Source organism: Buteo buteo, chromosome 2 (genome assembly GCF_964188355.1).
Source record: "Buteo buteo chromosome 2, bButBut1.hap1.1, whole genome shotgun sequence".
NCBI lineage: Eukaryota > Metazoa > Chordata > Aves > Accipitriformes > Accipitridae > Buteo > Buteo buteo.
In genome coordinates, this window is record NC_134172.1 from 69,620,672 (window position 1) to 69,626,695 (window position 6,024).

Below are 6,024 nucleotides of genomic sequence, written 5' to 3' on the forward strand. Positions count from 1 at the left end.
GTCTTAGCCCTTGTGAAATAAAAGACAAAATTTCCAGATATTTCTAAAGAGCCAGTATTTCATGCTTGCAGTCATGTGCCAGACTTTTTTTTTTTCCCCTCAACTGGTTTTTTTCCTTTGATTTATAACTGGAAGGTCTTAAACTTCTGACTGCTCAGAAGGTGTTCAAGGGAGGTGCTCAAACAATGCTGCAATGAATGTTTCACCAAGCATAACCCTTTGTCTTTCTTTCTTGACCTGTAGATAATAATTTATTTTAGTCTGACTCAAGGGTTTTATGTCTATGAAGGTATTAATTTGCTCCTTATGTGAACACTTTATCTGGATATGATTTTAATATTAATATGATTATATTATAAAAAGATTAATGGTATTTTTGTAAGTAACCCTCATAGATCTGAGGCTGGTATCTCAATGTTGGATAAGTTTCATTAACTCACTTTTTTATTTACCATAACTTTCTCTCTGCAAATAGATTGTAGGAATATTACATTACTTAAGCCTGTGAATTTCTACTGAAAATGTTTACCATGGAACTAGAATACATTTGCTAATATTTTTAATAAACTTTTAAAATAATGAATGCCTTGTTCAATAGAAGTATCATCTTCTGAGCAGTTTTGGTGAGATTTGCTTAGCCTTCAAGTATTTCTTGGCATGCTGCTCACAAGATAAGGTTTTCTTTGATGTATACTGCAACTGTAAGCTTATAGTCTCTGTAGATTTCATTTTGTGCACACCTAATTTAGAAGGCTTTCAAAAGTGAATCCAGACAGTGGTTTAGGTGCCAGTATCCACTTCTAGGCACATAAAACTAGACAACTTTGAACTTTAAAAATTTTTTTTCCTTTCAGTATTATTGGAAAGTATGTTCCTAATACTGCCACTTGAATAAACTGATTACACTCTTAAATGTTCTTATTGCATGACACTCATGATGGCCATTTCAAAGAAGCTTTAATTTTTTCTTTAAAGATAGTTTATTTAAATTATTGTTTTAGAAATACAAATACAATGCAAGTATATATATAGCTACTATTGTATTCCATGTACGTGTATATTTGATGTAAGAATCTCCTCCTTACAGCATGATTGTTGTTTTTTTTTAAATTAAAAATCACTGTCTACATATTAAATATTTGGATACATACTTACAGTAACACCAAATGCATTAAATGAATTCTAGGCTTCTTATTGTGAAGATGTTTCAAAAAACTGTTTGCAACAAAAAGTCTGTTTTAATTTATTTAAAGCACTGTTCTTGCAAATTTCACAGTGAAATTACAGATATAAAGATAGTTCCATTGAATTTAGAAATAAAGAAAATGAGCAGGTTGGTGTAACAACTAGTTCATTATCAAAAAAAAAGCAAGTGTATATGCTTTTAGAAGTAAACTGAATTAAGGCAGTGATTCTTATGATTTTTGTTTGTTTTTCATTGGCTTGCTAATAGAGAATATGTGAAAGCTGAAATGTGAAGATGATTTGTTTAAATGTTTTTTTTCTGGCTGAGTGGGAATGAGGAGTCAGAACAGTAGAACTCAGGTGAAAAAGGAGTACTTGCTTAGATGTATTTTAAGCAACTTCGTTCTTTTTTAAATTTACAAGTCTAAGACATTTCTAAGCTTATCTTGGCAATTACTTTTAAAAATCCTTTTATACTGTTTGATTGAAAATTTGTTGGTTTGTTCCATGGTTAGAAAACACTGCCACATTCAGGGTTTGTTCTATGTGTTAAGCACAATATTTTATAAGGAAGGTATGAGACGTAGGTAATCAACTATGAACTCCCAAGTGCTTGACAATTTCTTTTGAATTGCAGCTTTCAAAAACATTGCCAAAAATGTCTAATGTCTTTGAAATTGCTTATCTTTAACCAAATACTTAAACCAATTCCAAACCCCTTGTGTCATAGCAAGCTCTGAGGTAAATCCAGGCATCTTGTTATGGAGTCAATAAACCAAAAGGCACAGTAGAATTTTCATACAGAAGTGCTTAGCTGAATGAGACCAAATTAAAGCCAAATCTAAGCCAAGGGTAACGAGAGTACTGCAAAGTCATGTTTATGTCACAGAGTATCTTCAAAAGTCTTAGAAACACAGGTGCTAAGTGCCATGAAACAGACAAGTCAGCCTATGCTTGAGGTCTAGGATAAAGACTGCAGCATGTTAGGGTTGCGTTTGGTGGGGTTTGTTTTGTGGATTGTTGTTGGTGGTTGGGATTTTTTCTTTTTTTGTTATTTAAATATAGCTTAGTTTTTTTGAGAACTAAGCTGGTTGTATTTTACACTTTTTTTCAATATTATGAATGTCACACAGAGTAACAATCAAATTAGACACCGATTTCTTCCTGTTTCAACCGTGTAGCCTTTGCTGAACTTGCATAAAATCTGTCAGTGCAGATGTTGAGGCATGTTCCCTAGTAATGTAATATTGTAATGAATGATCCTATTAAGCTCTTTTTACATTTAGTTTAAGATTTTAATTTATGTAAATCACAAGACTTTCAGAGCAACTGTATGTTGTATCTTGTCACAATCTAATTGTTAATTCTTATGTCAGAGGTCCTTTGCAAGTAGTCATATGCACATCAAAATATAAAATATTACTGTGCATCTGCTTTCTTGGGAAACCAAAATTAGGTCCTCTTACTTTTAACCTTCCTTTTCTCTTAGTGAGTATGTAAGAGTTGTTTTATCTCCTGAATATTCTTTTAAAGGTAAGAGGAAGGGCATCTTTTAGGCAGTGCAGAAAAGCTTACATTACAAATCTGTACCTCTGTTCTTGAGCTGTATAATAGGAATGAACAGATTGTCTTGGGTTTTAAAAGCAGAGTAACAGGAAACCTTTAGCTGATATATTTTACGTTCTCCTCTTACTGAGGTTTTGAGCTGGCCACATGAAGTGGAATAGAGTGGAGACTGTATGGTGGCATAGCAATGTGGACAATAGTGTTGGTCTTGCCTGCTCCTGTTCATCTACTAAAAACTGAAATCATTCAGAGCAGGTTCTAAAAATGCAGGATGTTGTCTGGGAGCTGGAGTTTTAAGCAAGTTCTGAAAAATGCTAGAATTTCTACATGCGCAGTCTCATTGAATGCTGTGTAACTCTCTAAATAATTAGTTTCTTTTTTATAAAATTAATTTGGATGGAGGAGGCAATGTTTCATCTATATTTGTTTCTTAATGTTAAAATGGGCTGCTGCATCCACTTAAATTGAAAAGCATGTATGTACTGCCTTTCTTAAACCATCTGAATGTTGACTTTTACCACAAAAAATGTCTAGTAGTTAAAGACATGGGTAAAACAACACTGATATTGTAAACTATGAAATTTTAGATGCTTAGCTTTAAGCCTCAGTAGCTGGAACTGAGCTTATTAATTTACTGATCGTGAGCAAGAGAGAAATGTTTGCAAACTAATATTGTTGTAACATTTATTTGTTACAATTATCCCCTAAAATTCTCATATTCAGTTACTCTTTCAGTGAAACCAGCAGTGTACTCCAGACTACATTGACCAATGTGTGACTGATTGTAACAAATATACTGGTTTGTTTTTAATTCCCCTTAAGATGTATTTTCTTTTCAGTTAATCAACTTGTCTGTCTTTTTTCTGGTTAAACAATTAGTGTTGAAATGTGTTGTTTTTTAAAAATTCATTATGAAAAATGAATTCACATAAATATAATTTAATGATTGTATAAGCTAAAATTATGGTTTAGTGAAAGGTTGCTGAAAACATCATAAATTATTTTGCAGAGACACTGGTTTTACATGTTTTGGTTTACACCATGTTTTACATGAGGATTTGTTGTTTAATGATAATCAATAATCCATAGCATAAGAGCCATGTTTTCAGCATATGTAAGGATCTGATTATTCACTTCATAAAATATTGCTAAAGAAACCTTTTTCCATTTAAAAAAAAAATAATTGTTCTCTAATGATGTATTTCTGATGCATCTCATCTTACTCTATAATTCTGTTTCATTTCCTTTGTTGCCATTAAAGAACCTGTTTTATTATTATGCTAAACAAGTTACTCTTGATAGTCTGGTCAGTTAGGCAGATTAGCCCCACAAACTGGATTGCTAGTCTAGGAATAAGGTATGTATGTACTTTGGTTTTATTAAAAAAAAAAAAAAATCAAAATATACTTCAGTTTTCAATGCTTTTACCCATTTCCTATCAGTGTTGGTTTTCTTTGCTTCTTATTCAATGCCAGAACAACTTTTCTCTTCAGTACCTGTGGTGTCTATATGGTAATTTCAGGGTCTTTTGTACACGAGTTATTCTTCTCAGCTCCAGTCAAACAGTCTATCACTACTGCAAACTATTAGTTAGTGTACATAAAAAATATAAAAATAATAATAATACGGAATTTAAAGCAAGTTAAAATTTTGCAGTCATTAAAAAGTGCTAGTTCAGCCCCAGAAAACCTGGTGATAATGCAACAAACCTTAGTTCTGCTTAACCTAGTTAGATAGGGAACCCCCAAATAAAGTTTCTTTATGAACATAAAAAAAAAAATCCAATACCAAAGGTCTTGGGCTGTGATTTTAGCTTTGGGGGAGCAGAGAGAGTTGTTTTCTTTTGTGTTGTCCATTTCTAATTTGGGAAGGGAAGAAGGGATGGAAAGCTACTTCTGTCCCGGAGTATTATTGGAAAATGTCATAGCCTAGAACTGGTTTTGTTTTGTTTTGTTTGTTTTGTTTTTGTTTTTTAAATGGGCATGTTGTTACTATTTCCTTGTAAAACATTTTAAAAAATAAATTAAAAAAAAAACTATCAATAGATGGAATGGAAAGAAGTCTAAGCTTGTGTAAAACTTTTTATAAAGAGTGCTTGTTGATCACAGTGATTTTTTTTCTGTCTCTGAGCAGAGAACAATTAAATGGGCTGAAGAAACAGGATGTTTCTCTTGCACTAATTGTCCAAGCAGAAATTAATCTTGGAAAGTTCAGGAGACAAATCAGTTATGTAGAGAGGTGCCCATGTGAAGAGAAAACATTTATTGGAGAAGAATAGATGATGGAAAATGATGGCTGACTGGATTATTGTCACAATAAAAATGAATGGCAGTGTCCAAAAAGTGAGCTATGGGTCATGTTTCCTTAAGTCTGTGCTTCCATTGGCCTTTTTTTGACTGAGAAAATGTTTGGATCAGATTGGATTAAATTAGTAGGTTACATAAGTTCAGCTTAAAGTCATGTATGTCTCTTGTGTACATCTTTGGCCAAATTTTTAATACATTTAGGCTTCTAAAGACTGCTTTAAAAAGAATATGCACCAGCAGGTGGAGCAAATAGATAAAAATGTTAAATGTTACAGTTCTACAGCTACATTTACTATGATCGGCTTTTAAGACATGTACAAAAATTTAGGGGAGGGTCTTATTAATTTTTGTAGAGCATCACATATCAATGAAAAATGAGAGCACTTTATCACTGTATCCTTCATTATATAAAGCTAGAGCTAATTTTGAAGTTATGTGTTTATAATTGCTATAACAGAAACCAAAGGTTAAAAGGGGAAAAAAAAAGATGCACCGTATCTGTACTCTATTGACACCTGAAGTTCTGTATCAGTCTTGAGTCTAAGGTGTCATAGATGCAATGTAAGTGTATAATTTGAAGACCTTATGGTCCAAATGGAAGAAATATGAATAACATGCAGTTTGCCCAAACAAGAAGAACCACAACATGATTAAAGTCCAATGTTACCACTGCCTCTCATTAACCTATTCCTCCCTCCATACTTCATTTGGTTTTGCCCTGATAAATAGTCTGTATAATTCATAGTCGAAGAGACAACAACCTCCAGAAAAAGATTACCTGGAATGGAGGAAGTGGAATCATTAAACAGCAGACCTCACACTTTCAGGAAATGCAACAGGACCTCACTCCTCTTAAGGTACCCTAACAACATGAACTCTTTTCTGTTGTGATAACATGATAGGGAATCTGTATCTACCAGTTGATTAAATTTGTGTTCGTAAGTACAAATGGACATTTATAATTGAT